General features: G+C 32.9%; 1 long non-coding RNA gene across 1 annotated transcript; it reads left to right on the top strand.

Moving 5' to 3' along the window:
* The first annotated feature begins 16,710 nt into the window (after positions 1-16,710).
* Positions 16,711-18,453, top strand: LOC139087677 (uncharacterized). Its single transcript, XR_011544150.1, has 3 exons — positions 16,711-17,430; positions 17,519-17,993; positions 18,061-18,453. It is a non-coding gene; the product is annotated as an uncharacterized lncRNA (long non-coding RNA).
* The last annotated feature ends 1,544 nt before the right edge of the window (positions 18,454-19,997 follow it).

The raw sequence follows: 19,997 nt of genomic DNA, 5'->3' as shown, positions 1-19,997 counted from the left end.
TAAAGTTTGACATGTTTTTTAAGAACTTCATAATGGACTTAAAGTTTGAATTCTCGATGAAGGTCATTTGGGTCCTCATGTCTAATTTTGCTGAAAATTGCCATCTTGTTTTACTGACTGACAGATAAGAAGCAAGCTCATGTGAACTTATGAGTACACTCACAAAATTGAGCATGCTTAATTATATTGATTAAATATACTCATGGTCATTTAATTGAGCATTTTCGTTGACTGTTTGTGCTGAAAATTCTGTGTTAAAGTATTTAAATTGCAATCTTTTTCATCACTGAATTGCACTTTAATTGCAATAAATTCAAGTGGATTAATCCAAAACAACATCTTTCTTCATTTTTCAAACAATTCAAGCTTAGATTTAAGTTATTTTTACCTGAGTCCCATAACAACCGTCACATACCTAAAAAGATAATGAGTACACTCGCCTAATTGAGCAAGGTCATGAGTATAAGCTATCATTATAATTTAGCATGTTCAATTGTGAGTATGCTTCAAGTATGCTCAGAATAATATACCTTTGAATTTGAAATTCATTATCCTAAGAACCTAACATAAGCGATATCAGCAAAATCTCATACAGCAACTATCCCTATGAAAGCAAATCTGCTCAAATCTAATCTACATATTCATGCACATATATAGCACCAGAGATTGCATATGTTTTTTCATTAATTTTTTTTTCTTCATATTTTGTGTCTTTTTCTGCTTTTTTATTTTCATTTTATATGTTCTTCCTTTTCGTTCTACATCCACAAATTTAAATAGAGCTCATTGCAAATTCCATTTATGAAGCAAAACTTTATAAGGCTTCAAGGGGCAAAATTGCAGAGATGTTTGCCATAAAAAAAGAAGGAAGAAGCAAAAAAAAAATGTTATTATCGTTCTGCATATGGATATAAGTGCATTTATACATAAGACAGGCTACATATATATATTGAGTGAGAAGTACATGCGTCATAAAAATTATATTGAGTGCAGGTAGATTTCTCATATTTTTTTTAGCGCATTTTTGAAATTTTTTTCAAAAAGGTAGCTTAATAAGACACTTTGTCTGTTCGTTCGGCTGGAACGCGAGATCTCGAAAACTAGACATCGTAGAGAGCTCTAGTTTGTTTTAATAGCTTAGTTCTATCGAGTTATTGGGTTATCGGTCATTTAGAAGTTTCAAATCATAGCATAAATACTATAATTAACAATTTTTCATTTTCATATACAACAACAACAAAAACAACAACACGTTTTTTCATTGTTTTACAGTGTTCTTCAATGTTTGTTGATGTTTTTACATTGTTTACTGAACAATGTTTGAATTTTTTTTGACCGTTATAAGGTTTGAATTATGAAAATCCGTTAAATGATGAAGTTTTTAAATTTGTGGAAGTTTTATATTGATCTTGTTTTTAAGATCTGAAAGTGACTTGGATCTTACTGGATCTTGGTTTTTTAGGTTTGGAAGTGACCTGGATCTTACTGGTCTTGTGTTTTAGGTCTGGAAGTGACCTGGATCTTACTGGATCTAGGTTTTTATATCTCAAAGTGACCTGGATCCTACCGGATCTCGTTTTGTGGGTCGGGAAGTAAACTGAAACCTACTGGATCTCGTTTCGTGGGCTAGGAAGTGACCAGAATCCTACTGGATCTTGTTTTTGAGGTCTGGAAGTGACTTATTAATCAATTACTGATCGCTGGGACAAAAATGCGCTTAAGTCCCTCGATCAATAACACGAGGACTTTTGTAATTTTTTTCTTCTGTTCTGTCTGCATATTCCGTTAATTTTATGTACAAAAGAATTTCTTTATGTATACATCTGCCTCTTAATAGGTGATTTTATATAGCCTTTAGGGCTCTATATAAAGAAATTGTTCACTTGTATGTGTGAGTAGAATTTTATTTCTGAAAAGGCACAAAAAAAAAGTTTTTTTTTATTTTATTTGATGCGGGTAGAAAAAGAAACTATCTTTCTACTTCTTCTTATTCTTGCCTTCTTTTTTTCATTTCTATTTCTATTAAAATAGAGGAGATAGTTATGTATTTATGTACATAATAATAAAAATAGCTTACATGGGGAAATGGCTTGCTCTACTTAGTTTAGTTTATAGAATGTTACGTAATTAGCATATTAGTTCCACATTCTTTACCATACTGTCTCTTTTTCTTTCTCTTTTATTTTCATTACATGTCTCGTTATTCCTCCATTTACTTGATACTGTCAATTGTCAGCGATATATGGGTTCTTTATTGGATTTTCTTGATGCATAATTATAATTAATTTTATAAGAATTTTACTTGTGGACATGGAAAGTGTCTTAATCAGGGACTTAATTCGCTTTAAGCTTGTTATGGCTACTTAATTTCTTAACCGATCAGCACAAATTATTCAAGTTTCTGTCACGAGAGTTGGAGAAACTGCCAATCTAACTTAGTGACTGATCAAAGTCAAGTGACCTTCGTGCGGGTACTTCCTGTTTTCAATAAGAATAACGCTGGCGATTGATAGAACCTTTGCCAGTGTAAGTGCTTTATAGAATAAATTAAATGATAATCCAAAATTCTCGCTTACTTCGCTGGCCGTACAGATCAAGTGGGATCTATTGCCTCCCTCAGTCGGCTCCTGAAGCTGGCTCTATCGCTGGATACTTGCCAATTCCAAGTGTGATACTATCTCAATCATGTTATCTGCCATAAAAATTGTCACCTGGATGCAATGTGTCCTTAATCTGGCTGCCATGAAAAGTTTGTTAAAAGCATTGCTTTTGAGCACTTAACCATTATCTCATAGTTAAATTACACATCTGCCCTTAAGCCAAAATATTCTAATATTTTATCATAGCTTCACAAGATAAATTATGTATGAAAAACGTGCTCGTAAGTCCTCCTAACCTCAACATATCGACACTAACCAGTAAATATTAAAAGCATAGCTGTAAGAAATTGCGGGTTGGAAAAAAGTGGGAAGAAGTTGAAAGGACAGCAATATTCTCAAGAAACGCAAAAAATCTGCTTATATTCTGCCTGTACAGACGTGCCTCTATATACATCTAAATATGTAAATTTCTAAAAATGGAATGTTTGTAAAAAAAGCAGTTCACTTCTCTGCTAATAACAAACAAGCAAAAACGAATAGAATTATAAAGAAGAGATGAAGAAAAAAATCGTCGACTCGACAAAGTGTGCACGGAAAAAAATAAATAAATAAATAAAGAAGCGTAAAGGCAAAAAAGAAGAATTTCCCTAAAAACTTTTTTTTATTATGCAATGTAAGTAAGAGTAGCGTTTAAATTAGTTGACTATACGGTAAAGTAAGCGACACAAAAAAAAAATGGTAAGAAAAATTGAAGGGCACCCATGCGATTAGATGAGGGAATGTCGAGCAGCAAAAAAAGAATATTGTACATAATTTTTTCATTCTTCTCGTTCTCTTTCTTCCAATTTCTCGATGTTGTCGTCGTCTAAGGTGTGAGGCTGATTGTATGGAATGAGTGAATGAGATAAAAATCATCCGTGGGTGTCGTCTTGTGACAATAAATTTCCATTTCACAACATTTCTATGCTGATTCCACCCTCATACTCTTCAATTCTCATCTCATGATTTTTTTTTCTTCCTCCTTTGTGATTGTCATGTTGGATGGAATGAGCAAAAAAAGAATCATAGGAGTTTGAAAGTCAAGGTCTTACAGTGATTATGGCGCATTTTTAATAGTGTTAGTTTAAATGTTCATTCTTTAGAAAGGAAGGCTCACATTGGTGGGCTTTGTTAGTTTGAAGAACTCAGTCTTATGAACAGGACATACAGCAATCTATTGTACCACACCCTTTAGTCCTACAGTTTATAATGAAACTAGAACCATAATGAGACTAGAACTGCAAATGGCAAGGGCACGAGTTACTTTTTAAGATCTGATATAACCTGCAATGTATCCAGTTACAGTTCGTATGTGCAAGATTCCGACACTAAAATTTTCCAGGTATTAGTGGATATACCTAGCAATGGAAACACATTATATACCATAGACGTCAAATTTGCATCCAATGCACGAACCGACTTTCGTCACTAAAACAGCGAAACGGAAATAATGCTATGAAAATTAGACTTGACCTGAAATTGAGCCCTGGATCTTAAGCACGTGGGAACAACGCTCGACCATACTACATACCAGGCCACTGATGACATTTTATCATTCTAGCCCTAATTATAAATATTAAATTTGGCGGCTATAAATAGACTTTTAGCAGTATTGTAATGAAAATTTGAACTAACCAGTAACTCAATATGTTCAGTAATTTTTGCGAAGACCAAAAAACGCCAGCAAATAAGAAAGAATCGAAGTTCACACAAGTGAAGAAGTAAAGAAGCAAAACAGCAAAACAAGCAGAAAAAAGAACAAGAATAAGAAGGAAATGAAAGGCAAAAAAATGGAAATGGAAATATTAAAGTTCTACTTCAAGTTGTACCCTCATTTTCATTCAATACTAATCCATTTAGTGACAGAAGCACAAAAAAAATTCTCGTGGCACGTAAATTTAATAAACAATTTTTCTTTTTTTCCAAGGAAAGAATATCGGTTCCTCATGCGACATCTATCCATCCATTTCACTTGATTCTTTATAAAATTGTGATGATGTGGCTGGATTCTTATACTTTTTTTTTCGCACGTATCATTGTATGTGTGTGGATGTGAATATGAATGAAAAGTTGGAAACATTAGAGACTGAAAGCACAAGGTTCTGCCATTGTCGACAGAAGTAAAGAAGAGAGTGAATTGAGAGCAAACTAAGCATAAAAGGCAGCATGGAAATGAAAATGTGTTTTTCCACTTTAGCTATAGCTCTACAGCTATGTTATGCGGTAAAGAGGAAATGGCAGTAGCAAAAAGCATGAGCAATAGTGTGGGGTTGGTGGAAAAAAAATCCGGGTGGCAATTTTCATTTCCACTTCTGTTCGCTTTTTTTATTATATTATGTACGTATATACAGGGGGAAACGACCTAAACCATTCACATTCAGCCTTCATTTAATACAATGACGAAGAAGAAAAGAAAAAAAAAATTGCTGGGGTTCTGCTTCTATATATTTCCATCTCTTTTTCCACTTTTCTTGTTCCTTTTCTCTTTCCCTCTCACTCTCGCAATGCTATTTATATACAAGCCAGGCTATATGGATTTTCATCGATTTTTTGCTCAACGAAAATTTATTTTACTGTGGCGCAACAACAACAACAAACATAGAAGAAAGACTTTCGCACCCGTTATAAATTTTCTCTTCTTATTTAGCGTAGTTTCTAACAAGAAACGTAGACAATTTGTTATCAGTTTGTGTAGGATTTATTGGGTGCCAATTTATAATGGGGATTTATCTGAATTTTGATAACTGAACTTTTGAAATCTAGGTTTGGAATGAAGTGATGCTGTCGTTAATTCTGTGAGCATGACTAGACACTTTCAGGTCCATTCTGACAATATTCCAATCTTAAGGCAATCTTGTAGCTTTCGTCTCATAACACTTCGAATCCCTGACTCGTTTCTTAATCCAACGTTACCCAATCATGGCTTGATCTCGGAAATTAAGCAATTAGGGAAAATTTGAACATGGTTGGGATGTGATCTCACGACTATTGGATCACTATATCAAATTTGAGTTAAGCACTTTACCTTTTTGACCAACAAGGTACTTATGTTGTACTTATTTTGCAACAATGGGTTACCTTGGAGGAGTGGGTCTTAAACTGTAATTTTTGTGCCTGAAATAATATCGGAACGTATGCTATGAAATTAAAAGCATATTCAAATGCTAAAATAATTTTCCAGTTAGGTGCCTTACTGGTGGAATAGGTAAGGTCGGGGTGAGGAAGTTGCTCAAATTTAGCTACTACAAGCTCAAAGGTGTTCGATACGAATCCATTTCCAGTTTTGAAATGCGTCTTCTATTCATTTTTCCATAACACTAAATCCACTTGCTCGTCTCAACTTTACGAGCTTTTCTTACTTTTTTCTTCTCAAAATACATGTCTGTAAGAGTGTGTTTGAAAGAATTTAGGGGAAAAAATTTTGAAGGACACGTAGGAAATGAGAAGAGGAAAGGGCTGCTTTCTACTTTTTACATAACATCCAAAACCTTTTTTTATTCTTACACTCATAAAATCGATCTTGATTGCGCATTACTTTCTTGCTTACTTAAGATAATTTCTATTCGAGAAGCATGCAAAATTCTCCTTATAGTATTTATACGATGGCGTCTTTAAGTGCTTTAAACTAAAAGAAATGACAGTAAGGAGCACTTTAAAAAGAATTTTTGCTCACGTCCGGGTCGTTTGTGAGTAGTTTTTAAGGAGAGACATTGAGGAGCTTAAAAGACTTCATTTTATGTTCACCTGTAACCTTTAAATCTCAATTTTGAAAACGATACTCTAAACCCAAGCTGTTTACTTCCCTCAAACCAAAAAAAAACATATACTGTGCCATAAAGACTTAAAGAAATTTCATCCATTTAAGTATGGCCTCCCATTAAGATATCATTCTTCATGGCTCACAGAAAATGAAATTTATTTTCCATCCTCGACTGCTGTTGCTGCTTACGGAACCAAAAGTGAAAAATTTCCTTTTCTTCTTGTTTTTTTATGGTTTTTTGTTTGTTTTTACAGCAAAATGCGACTTTGTTTTTCATTTTGACTGAGTGAGTAAATATTTTGGCTAAGGGCAACATTTGGATTCATTAAGCTTATGGTTTTGGCCATAAGGAATGATATAACGTTCATTTGAGATTTGAATAATATTTGAATTTGAATTTTTTCAACCGTTAAAATTTTAAAATTTCAAAAACCTTAAAAGATGCAAGATTCCCAACTTTTGAGACCAAGAATTCGAAAACCCCTAATCAATCCTTCATCCAATGACTTTCTCCGTCTATTTTAGTTTATGTATGGGCGTTAGATTCAATGTTTCTTCTTTATCAATCGATTTTTCTTTTCCTATCAGTCATTCCAAATCGCTGGAGCTACATATTTATGTGTGTCCCAAGATTATTGATTTTTATTTTTCCATCGTAAAATTCCATTTTGGCTATAGCTTATTGGAAGATCTCTTTTGACCTTTGTATTCAAAAAAAGGAATATTTTTCATCGGATTTGTGTTCCTATAAAGTGGAGATTGAGATAAAAGGAAAAGAAGATAAAAAATAAATTTAGGATGATTGAGGAGATTTGGAGATTTTTTAAGGAAAATTGGAACCGAATGAGAGGATATGGGGAAATTTGTTTATGGATCAAAATTTAATTTAAACTTGAGTGCTTTTAAAGGTCAAATGTTGTCAGTGAAATTGGAATGTGGACGTCGCAAATTCGAATTTTTCGAACATTTTTGAACTTTGACTTATTTTAAAATAAAAATTAACGTTAGAAAAGTTAACGGTTAAAAAAAATTTAAACGATCTTTCTTGAGAATGCCAAACTCTGGTGCAAATTCATTAAAGCCACCTTTATCCTATATCCCAGAAATTACTATATAGTCGCCTGCCTCAAATAAAGACTCGATTGCGCAATCAACCGACATTGAATTAACTAATTTAATCTAGTCTAATTATATTTTGTGTTATAACAATTACCATTCAATTGATTAATTTCATTCATGAATGGTCAGTTACCTAGTATTGATATATAACTCATTACGATTTCCAATATCCATGATATTATGCAGTGTTGGGTAACCTGTGAGATGCGGAACATCTTAGTGATAAACATCGATTGAAAAAGTACAAGTCATGTGATTCATGGAATTTCTAACATTTTTGGTAACAGACAAAAGTGCCGCGACACAGAGGTTGTTCACCACTGTCCATAATGCTGCTTTCTCACTTTATCGTATTTAAGCCGCATAGACGTCATAGGAAAAAATTACTCACCAATTATTGACCACAAAAAAAAATCCATTCCAATTCAATACATCCGATTATAAATTCAAAGCTTTATTTCCTCGAAAAAAATTATTCATTTCATGTCTATTTCTGATTTTCTTCCTCAAAATAAAATGAAAATGTTTAAATGAAACACGAATGAGAAAAAAAGTAAATTTCTACAGCAATTTTGTGCGTGCCATTTGTCATGCCACCCCATAGCAATTTTTTTTTCTTCTCCTTCTCAGCTTGTTTTTTCATGATTTCCCAAAACTATGAGCGTATAATAAAAAGACGAATGAAGGCAATGGTAAATGAGAGAGAAATTTTGAGATGTGAGTGAACTTAAATTCTGACTTGAAAAAGAAAAATTTTGACGTAGAAGATGATAAAAGTTGTACAACATGATTTTTTTGTGGAATCAAATAACGTCAGCAAGGCAAACGAGAAAGAAAAGAACGACAAAATTACGAGGAAAGGAAGGCTTCATGAGAGAAATTACGCAGTTTTGTAATAAAAAAATTGCTACATCGAAGCAGAAAAAAAGTATGGAAAACTTTCCCTTAGGGGAATTTTTAGGAGATCACAAATATGATTTGATGAATAAACTCCCATTGGGGTAATTGGAATGAGGGTTTAAGATGACATGGGAATTTTTGTGTTTCATAAAATTCATGTCATGTTCAGTGCTTTAGGAATATATTTTTAGATTGAGGATTAAAAGGTTATTTTTGATGATACCTAAATATGGGATACTTTATAGACATTTTGTCTCTATCTCCAAAATATATTGTTATTCCAAGCTCAAAGTCATCTGACAAAGTCATAACCTAGAATGTCGTTTTCTACCCTTCGTATCCTGAGACATCCAATCTATTCGATGCTAACAACCTTAGATTACCCTACTCCTCACTATCTTAGGTACCTTAGGGTTAGAGAGGTGTAGAGTACGGAGATAGACCCACCTATCATGCTCGAGAAACGCCTCCCTATCCTAGTTTCCTCAAGGTAAGAGAATTGTATAGTAAGGGGTTATCCCAGGATAGCCCTACCTACCATGACGTCCTGGTTCTGAATTTCGGATGTAATTCAATTTTTTATAATGTTTTAAATTTGCAATGGACCTTTTTTTAAATAAAAAATTTATTTTCAGTACAACATTTCAGTACAAAATACTTGAGAAGAGCATTAAAACCTTCATTAATCAGTCTTACCAAACACCTACACAGACACATGTTCATCACAAAAATTTCTCATCATCTCCTGCCCCCCCAAAAAAAAATCCATCTAAAATTTCCTCTGAGGGACTGGGTGGTAAGACATCAATCGACTGTTCTTCTTGATTACATGTCATTTCGTAAGCATTGCGACATCACATAGGGAATTTTCTATTTGGAAGTAATACTTAAAATTATCCATCCATGAAAAATGAAACATTCATTGCGCAAAAAAAATAAAATTGTCTCATTGTTGATAAGGAATTCGAGCTTTACTAGACACTTATTGTTTCCCTGTAAGTAAATAGCATAAATACGGTATATAGGAGACATTGGGGAAAATGTGACTCTTGACTGATATACAATCGCACGAGTTACAATTGGAAATGACTGATAAGATAAAAAAAAGGCAAATGTAAAAGGAATGAAATTGTCGAGCACATGATTTGACAGCCAGACATGGCAACATAGCAAAATTTAATGTCGTACATACGAGCAATGGTATGTGGTTATTGATTTTTTTTTCTTTCATATTTTGCTTTCTGCTTCATAGCCGTTCTCGGTTCTCTTGCCATATGCTGAAAAATTTATCAAAAAAATTGTTTTTTACTTCCATTATGGGGATACATGACTCAACGTCAATTATTCATCGATGAATTTTGTTTTATTGCTACTGTCTCATTAAAGAATAGTTTTTAGCCGACTTTACTTTTGTTTTCGCAAAATGGAAGGTTTGGTTGACTGGGTGAGTCAGTTTATTTTTGGAGCAATGAATTTAGATTGAGGTTGGTTGGAAATTTTTTATGGAAGTTTGATATATTTTTAATTAGAATTTTGTTGATGTTTCGTACCCGAGCAGCACAAGTCGGTTAATCGATCACAGTTCCAGCAGCAAGCAATAAATATGAATTCGTAGCGGATTCTTGTAAGATCCAGCTAGAGTCATACTGGCCTGGTGGCAGATTTTCGATCGTTTAATCGACTTGTGCTGTTCGATGTCCACATGCAGATTGACTATTTTTGAAGATGACGTCATTCTCAATAAAACGGACTTTAAACCCTAGTAAATTCATTATGTAACCCTCCATAGCATCCTCAATAAAACTCATCATCCTCGAAATGTCAATCAAAACATTTAAATCAATTAACAATTGCATAAATAAAAATCCGTTAATTTTTGATCCCTTTTAACCCCCAGACATTCATGTCTGATACAAGCACCGAAATAACAACACAATTATTATTAAATTCCAATTTAATTCCCGTAATTTATGTAAACATTCGGAATTGATTGCAATGCACATAAATTTATTTATATACATATTTCCATCCTGACGATGCTGCTGCTGCCAATGATGATGATGATGATGATTTAAATTTATTTATTTTTCTTCTGTTTTAATGTGTATATAAGTTCATGTATATATAGGGAAAAAAAGAAAGAATGAGAGAGATAGAAAAAAATGGCAAATGGCAGAAGATAATTTTTTTTTCGAGTCGAGTTCGTCGGTAAAGTTCGTTTGAATAAATAAATAAAATATTTTTCTCATTGTTCGATTCTATTGATTTCAAAAAAAATAAACTCTTGAATATATAAAGAAGTAAGAAGAAGTTTGATGCCTCTTGTAAATGCTAATGCAAATAGCAATTTTGGTCAGTCAAGCACGTACAATGAAGAAGAAGAAGAAATTGAGAATCTTTAAAAAAAAAATGAAATACGAAACAAAGAAAAAAATTGTGAGTGCTGAAAAGTTGGCAACGTAGCATTTTTTAGTATTCGTGGTTTAAAATGTTATTTTGCTGTCTATTTTAAAAGCACTACGGGCACTAATTTCTAATTTTCATTGCTTTTTAACAAGAAATCCATTCTAAGCCTTTCTGATGCTGACAATTCTCAAACTTTTTAAGGCTTTGCCTCATAGAATTTTATGTCTGTAACTTATTTCTTTTTGTCATGCAGAGCTTCTTAATCTCTCACAATTCCATGTCTTTTTCATGAATATTAAATAAATCTGTATATTTCTTTATAAGCATGACTGCCTTGAACTTTACTATATACTTCAAAAAATATAAGCGAATGCCTTTGAGAGCTTCAAATGAACATTTTATTCTTCTTCACGTCTGTTTGATGAATAAAAAAAAATAAAAATGAATGCCAGCTATTGTGTTGATGAGCACTTGGTCGGGCTACTTGAGATTTTTGCCTTAATTACTTCCTATAAATACATTCGTATCATTAATTTTGAATAAATCTCTTTATTGTTTCTTTATGCCCTTTTCTGATCTTTTTTTGTTTCTTGTTTCTAAGAATTAGAAGAATATGATGCTTAATTTTTGAGTATTTTGAATTTTTTTGATTATTTTTTGGGTAGGTAGTACTTAGTCTTGACGATCTTTTGTTTTATGTCTAGAATCTTCTGAGATGGTTTCATATGGTATGGTGAAATACGATACTGGTACGGTTGACCTTGTTTGACAAAGTGGTGTTCCTGTTCCATACTTATGGTGTACCAATTGTGCACTGGTCGTATGGCATAGTGGTGTACCTTACCATACCGTGACAATATCTTGCCATAACCGGAGAAATCAGCTTAACCAGGAGCTATAACTTTTGTTAGGAGTTCTCAAAATTAGTAGTTTGAACATTGCTGAATTCCTTAACTAGATTTTGTATGGATGCTGATTTACAATCCACATAGATGTCAGCAAGAGCAATCACATCTTCAGATCGTGACCTTATTTGAGTTTGACTAAAAAGTTGGTCCAATTCATCCCCAAGCGTCAAAATAGCAGCAAAAAATCATCAACTCTCTTGTTAAAATTCTGAAAAGTTTCTCTAACTCAATTTTCATGTGGAATTAGCCAAACAAACTTTAAATGCATGGAGAATTTCTTGAACAAAAAAAAAATTGACATAAAAATTTTTCTCCTTAAAATTCAACACACGAAGGTTGCATGGAGGAGTGAGTCTCATTACCAATTCAACAGTTGCAAGCAAATTTGCACAAAATGAAGGTTGAGAACATCTTTCTCGTCTTTTTGTTTTATACTTTGTGTGTCTCACATTTCGCAATAAAATAAGAATTTGAAATAGTATCATATAATATATGTGGGCTCTGTCATTTCGCATTGTGTTCTTTCCTTCTTTAACTTCGCAATAATACATGAAATGGGATATGTTGTTCTTCTACATTTGTCATTACTTTCTCTTCTATTTTTTTCATGTTCCTTACTTCTCCTTTCCAGTTTTTACCAGATTATATATTATAAAGCAAAATGTGGTTATTAATGCTGTTCTGCTGGTTGACTTGATCCATTTGAGTTGCAGAGTATTTAATTTATTGGATTATTAACTGACGGCTGTTGAGAATGTTAAGATGATTACCGGTATAAAATGCCTGTCTAGAATGCTAAAGTTAAATTGTATGCCTGATTAGCTCAGTCCAAAATAAATCAAACTGAGCCTTTACGATGCTGTCAAGGCAGCCTAGCATCTAACTACTAATATGCATGGAGAGAACATCTAATTATAAAAGCTGATACAGTTCGTCATTATGCCGTGATCAATACTCTTCTACTTCCTTTATAGGCTCATAAACCGATCAAAGAAAATGTCTTTTGAAGATATCATCAGCTTATGCTGAATTGAGCAAGTAGTTTTGAAAAATTAAAATTAAAAAGCATCAAAGTCATGACAGTTCTTGCATTAAAGATTTAGTTTGAAGTTTGAATGATTCATAGGTTGAATGGTTACGTGGGTTGACAGTATAATTTGTAATCTGGCTTGATGCCAAGATGGTTCGCTGTAAAACAAAATACTTATTTATTTAGTGAAGAAGGCAATCGAATGACTGACTTCCTGTTAATATTCTATTAGTTGCACATACATGCATAATATGCGCTTAAAGTAGCTATTTGAATCAGCACCTTTCCAACTTGTGTCGTATGTGCTTCTCCGCATGAAAAATAATATAAAAAACTTTGCCAACTCTTCTTCATTCCTCTCAATTTCTTAAAGAACAGTTTCTTGTGCTAACTTTTTTTGTTGTCTTTATTTCAAGCAAAGTTACAACAAAGTTGATGTTGTTGAGCTCATCACACTTTCATTTATCGTTCCATTCCATTTACCTCGCTTACCTTAAAAACAATAAGCGTACATGCACACATGCTCGTTAGTTATAATAATAATTTTTTTTGCAGCAAAAATGGATGTGCTTTGAGCATAACAAAACCATAATTCTCCTTCCGTTTATTGCTATATCTCTTTGTGCTATTTTGATGGGGAAAAGAAATATGTAACAATGAAGGAGACCTTTCCTGTCCGCCTAATACAATTTTAATGGCTTTTTTCCCTCTTCCTTGGTTTTTATTGTTGTTTTTACTTGAAGAACAATGATCTTATCAGTTAGCTTGATGCCTCTTTTACGTCATTGTGAGTTATTTTTCGATTTAGCATGTAACGTAGAAATATTTGGAAGTTTGTCGGATGTTGTGACGCAGTTTTGGTGATTTATTGACTGATTGTTTTGGAACTTGTTAGAATTGAAAATAAATAGAAGGTTAAGCATGAGTTTTTCGGCTAGATCGTCGTCGTCAATTATCTATATAGATTAGGGACTCACTGCTGATTAGTCCTTTGCAAGCAGGCAGGAATGTCATCAAATGAGTAGTTATGAACTCACCATGAGCTAAGCTGAGCTGAGTAACTATTTAGTATCCTTAATGCAGAAGGATACTCATTACACAGTTATTAGCGACGATTTGCTGTCGTAGCTGGGTCCTAGCGCAGCTCTGGAACTCAATGATCTAGACTTCCTTAATCCTACGATGCGTCATATTTACTACATCCTTTGTAAACATTTCTATAAACGCAATTTCTGATCTCGTCGGATAGAAAAGAAGACAAATTTTATTGTCATGTTTCTAAGTAGAGCAGATACTTTTCCAGATACGAAGAAAGCATTAAGAAGAAACGCAAAAAAACAATAAAAAGCGATAAATGGACGTCGCAGTGCAAATGATGCTGAGATAATAATAAAGAAAAATAATCTTCAGTTATGGAAACAAATTTATAACTTAAAGGAAATTAAACTAGATTAGACAACATCAAAAACAGCAAATTTTTTTGCGTGTATAAAAATTAAATAAATTAAAGAGAAAAAAAATAATGTGAAATTAATGTACATACATGTAGACATCAAGGTCAAAAGAATTATTACTTTACAATGTACACCAACCATTGAAGAGAGAAGAACAGAAATAAATAATGTAAAAAATATACTAAGTTATGCTCATATATGATATAAAATTTATAAATATATAATATAAACAGTTCATGTCATGTCATGTATATAAAGAACAGAGGAAAGAAGAAAAATAGTGAATTGACTAATAAATGAGAAGCAAACGGCCCGAAACCAAAAACTAAAGAGTTGAGAGAGGAGCAGAATAATGAAATGAGTTTCATTATGTATAGTAAAATAGCTAGGGTTAATACTATTGTAGTAATGTAGACTAAAAGCGCATTTATTTTATTAAAACTCATTTGCTAAAGCACCGCTAAATTGTCGGATTAACAATAAGATACAAAGTTGCACTGACAGTACCGTGACGACTGAAAAAATCAGGAGCCGATTTCTCCAGTGGTGGTATCGTACGATACGGCACTTTATGGTACAGTGATATACCTAGTATCCAGTACCACCCCCGGAGAAATCGCCCTTCAAACCAGAGCTTTTAATCGTCTCGGGTTTTTAATGGAATTGTCGACTTCATACAAAATTCAAGTTGACTTCGAGCTCTGTTTCAAGCTATGGAACTAAAGCCATATTATAACTTTTATACCTTGCTCAAAACAATTATTTTTAAAACATGCAGCTAAAATTCTTGATGATCGTCTTACACAAAATAAAAATTTTATTATAAAAGTATTTTTGAAATAAACACGAGCCATTACAATGTTGCTATTTCCTTCATCTCCTCTTCTTCTGCTTTCTTGTATATATCAGTTTAAATCATATAATTTTACAATTAAAAAGAGATAACAACAATTCAGCAGATTACAATAATATATGCTGATTAATTTCTCATTAATTATGATTTCAGTTTAATTCATTTATGGAAATATTAATTGAAGCTAATTGTGTTAGTTTTGCTAATTTTAGCTACTTTGATTGCCTTTAGCTTGTTTTTTAAAGGTTCGGTGTATAATTTTGGAAATTTTGATGTTTTTAATTCATGCTGGGAACTACGCGGTTTTACAGCCAACTTATCACTGCTAAATATCTCAGTATTCATCCAAATGCTACTGGAACCACCTACCCGGTAGGTACGCGGCGTTGATATGGCCGAAAATCCAACCCTAAATAAGAAACATTTGGATTTGATAAAATCTGACCTCAGGTCAGAATCAAGTCAACCTGAAGCGTAATATTCGACCATTTCTTTACCGAGTGTTTTCCGGACTGGTTCCTTAGTCTGGGTATTATCATTTACATATTTGGAAATTCAAAATGGAAACTTGGATGACGAAGAAAAATGTGAGAAGCAATTTTGTTGCTTTCTAGACGCTTCTGGATCAGAATTTAAAAGGCATTTTTGTTTTAAACTTGAAGTAAATGCTACAGCATACTGTCTGCCAGAAATTATTTTCTTGTCATTATGACTTTTCCTTCATAGAAAATTAAACCTCAGCTTTGAATCATTCACGTTCCAAATCTTCTAGAAATTAAGTACACATTGTTTCTAAAATTTAATTCTCATTTCCACATAATTTATTCCCTTAACAAAGTAACTTCTATTCTTAAAATGCGCTAAACAGAAACATTTGTTGAAAAATATTCGTAATTCTCGTTAATGATGACGGCATTGACGAAATCAAAAAAAAAAAAATTAAACGAAGCCTTTAAAATTCATTTAATTCCAACATTGACAAAAGACACCCATTTATTATTGCGAAACACATCTAGCATGAACAGACAACAACAACAACAAAAAAAGTTGTCATTATGAAAACAACTTCATTTTTATGTCTTGTTCTGCCTGTAAAATATTTTCATGCATCTATAACTGCTGATAAATACACGTTTTGTTCATAAAAAGTACTTACTAAGTATATATCACAATGTCGTTAAATTGAGAGGAGAAAATGAATTTCGTTGACCATAAAAAATTCGTTCACCTCCCATCAATAAAAAAAATTATTCAATTTAATACAAAAAAATGTTTAAAATGGTATTGATGAAGGGACTTAAGCGCATTTATGTACAGCGATCAGTGTTTGGTTAGTAAAAAGTATCCAAAAGCCAGTAATTCGATAGTACTGAGGAAACAGTTCATATCCGAGCTCTCAACGATGTCTGGTTGCGGAGATCTCACGCCTCACCCAACCAGTCAGCCAACTAGTCAAATAAAGTGAAATTTAAAGCGTAATTCCTTTAAAAATGCGCTAAACAGAAACATTTGTTGAAAAATATTCGTAATTCTCGTTAATGATGACGGCATTGACGAAATATACAAGAAAAAAAAATCAAACCTAGTTGATCTGATAAGAACTGTTAAAAATATCACAACAAAAAGCTATTTATAAGTAAATGAACGATGATAATATAAATCAATAGAGATCACACACGGCAACAGAATATAATATGTAGCATGTACATATATACAATGTATTGTAAATGACATGAAATTGTTATTTACTCGCTACACAATTTTTTTTTTCATTTTTTTCTCTTCCACACACACTTTTTTTTTGATAATTTATGTGTGAACGACATTTGTCTGTTAAGTTATAAATAATCACACAAAAACGACCGACATGAACTCTCTTTTTTTGCATTTTATTTTGCACAATGATGTTATACAAACAATACTAAGGTATATGATGTACAACGACGTGAAATACACATGAGGATTAACTGTAAAGTATGTCATAATACAATGTACATTGTACTTACTTTTATCGACAAATCGATAAACATTTAACTACGTAATACTCTATAAATTAATTTAAATGTAGGCATGAATTATTAGCACAATTTAAATTGTATTAGTATAGGTGAGAGTAATGGTGTTTTTGTAGGAAAGTAAGTTGAGGAGAATCGTGATTGAGGTGGATTGAGGGAACGCAGATTTCTTGGGAGAGGTCAATCACTTTCTGAGTGGACACTAGGCATTAATCTCTAGTTAATAACTAGACCTTTGGTCGACTAATGACAATTTCTTCGGAATGTTTCGTAAAATTTGTCATTAGTCGACCGTGTGTCTAGTTATTAACCAGAATGTACGTTGAATGCTTTTCTAGTCAATCAGGTAAGATACTTGGCTCAAATTTGGCATGATAGCCACAAAAGTCGTGGGTTCAAATTCAATAATATCCAAATTTGTTATTTTTCAAAAGTTTAGATGCTTCGATTGCTTAATGAACGAGATCAAGTCATAATTTGTTATCTAAGCAACATTGGATAAGGAATTTTAAGTATGGCGGGGAGAAATAGGGACGGAAGCAACAGAAGATGGAAACAAGAGCCTCAGTCCTAACCCAACTTAACGTGTTCATGAGTATAGTCATGTGCATGCTCCTTGTCTGTTCGGGACTGAATGGTCTAATCATGAACAACAGTCGAATATCGAATAAAAATGTTTTTCGTTCCAGCAATTCAACTCACGTCCTAAAAATAGCCTTTATCAAACATCTGTCCAAATTATGCCAAACTACTAAATGCTTCATTAAAGTTTTCATCAACTTGAAATTATTTTTATCATTCGATATCAAGACATAGACAGAGATTAAGCACGTCAATAATCCCACCCGTGATGAACAAGCCCACAAATTTTATTTTTTCATCATTATAAAACCACGCTAGAAATGTCAGGTAATATAGCAACAACATTTTATTGCGTTGGCGTGACTCAGATTGATTCAATTAGGTATATTTTTAGTTTATTTGGGTAGTTGTAAAATTCTTTTTCTTCATCATGTCGCAGTTAATCTTTTACAAATCATGTTTGTGCCATTTCCGACACTCAAAATTAGTCTGACTTTATTTTCACAATTTTATGAAAAAATTTCTCACTAAAAAAATTCAATATGCGTCGTAGTAATCTTCAATGGCGATTTATCCTGCATGTCAACAATATGTAAATAAAGCAAAAAGTGTCTAAGGCAATAAGAAGAATTTTATTTACTTTTTATGCCTTTATGTTTCCATTCTTTACCAATTCACAAATAATCGGCAACGTAGCATTTTAACGCCATATTTATAAATACTTTTTAAGCCTTCTTATTTTTTCTTTTTTCTTCTCTTCTCTCTTTCTCCTTTCCTCAACTCTCACCATCATCACATCGCGCATACATAAAATAAATAAAAATTATCATAATAAGTTTCTAACTGTTCTTCGCCTGCTGTCTTGTCTTGTCTTGTCTTGAACCTCTTTCTTCTTTTTATCATTAATTTATATTTTACTCTCTGTGTTTCTGCACTTTTTTTTTCGCTTAAATGACAAAAAGGAATTTCGGTGAATGTTAAAGAAGAAATTGGAAGAGATGAAGAAAATAATTTCATATAAACAAAAATAGAGCGTTTAAGGTCAATGAGTATGGGGCTTGTTATGGCGCATATTCGACTGAGGTGTGTCTTTAATTTGATGGAAGTTTAGAATTTTTTAGAACAAATTGGAACAAACACAACTAGAAAGAACTGGCATACAGGTAGAAATAATCGACGGAAGTCTGGCGGATCACGGCTTTTGCAGGTGGCCATCTTCCGTCGATGAACTCTTCTTGTGTGAGTTCTGCAGATGACCCTACCAAGATACAAGAGCCTTTAAGCATAGTATACCAAAATCCAGAACCCTCTATATACCTCTTACAACATCCAGTTAAGTTGAACCTAATCCGTCGAAGAGGCCACATACGGAAAGTAGACTATTAAGTGGCAAGACTGGGCTTATAACTGCATTTTTTAAAAACATACATGTTCCTATATAAAATATGACTAATCTCAAATAACCTTCAAGTTACAACCATCACAACTTAGACTTAATGCCTCGTGTATTTTTGTGCCATAAGTTTTCATCACCCTTTCTGCCACAGAATCATCTCCATTCCTCCCAAAAAAATCAGCTCATGTCATTTTCGATAGTAGAGGAAGAAAGCAGGTTTTTTAAACTTTAATGTAGTAATAAACAAAATGACAAGAAATCACGTTCAACCTGCTCAACAAGAAAAGAAGTATGTAAAAGATACAAAAAACATTAAAGTTGGATGGATGGAATATGAAGAAAAAAAATGAGATGAGAGAAATGAGACGAGATCCTTTTTGATTACTTGATGCTTGATGATGATGAAGTTGATGATGTGGTAGCATCACATAAAGTTTCAATTTTCATGCCGACGGCGTGTGTAATTTGAGAACATTCGCTATGAATTTTTTATTTATAAATGATTTGTAATTTTTTTTTGGGGATTTAAAATGTGTAAAAGAGGAGCTTTCTTCGTAGTTGTGTGTAGCTGAATGATGAAAAGATTGAAATTATAATTTTGTGGATTACTTTTTGATGAATTTATGAGTTCAGGTGATGGTTTCATACTTATATGAAACTTGTATGAATTTGCTGCATAGTGTAGCTCGTTGAATCTTATTCCTCCTATCCCGAGCGACCCAAATGAAGAAAGCTTCACAACGGAGTTTAAAAGGCTCCGCTAAACCTTAATATCCAGTATTGGATGCCATTTGGAATTCAAATGCAAACATCTTCAATTTTTAGTCTTCTAAAGTTTAGCAGATGCTTCAAAACTCCATGATGGAGCTTTCTTCAATTGTGTCGCTCGGGATACCTACCCTCGAATAAACTTTTCCAATAGCAATAACAACAAT

The sequence above is a fragment of the Chironomus tepperi genome, unplaced genomic scaffold (assembly GCF_022539635.2).
Source record: "Chironomus tepperi strain 1889 unplaced genomic scaffold, CSIRO-AGI_Ctep_v1 contig_128, whole genome shotgun sequence".
Taxonomy (NCBI): Eukaryota; Metazoa; Arthropoda; class Insecta; order Diptera; family Chironomidae; genus Chironomus; species Chironomus tepperi.
Note: the sequence above shows the minus strand (reverse complement) of the source record. Positions and strands in the feature narration are given on the sequence as shown.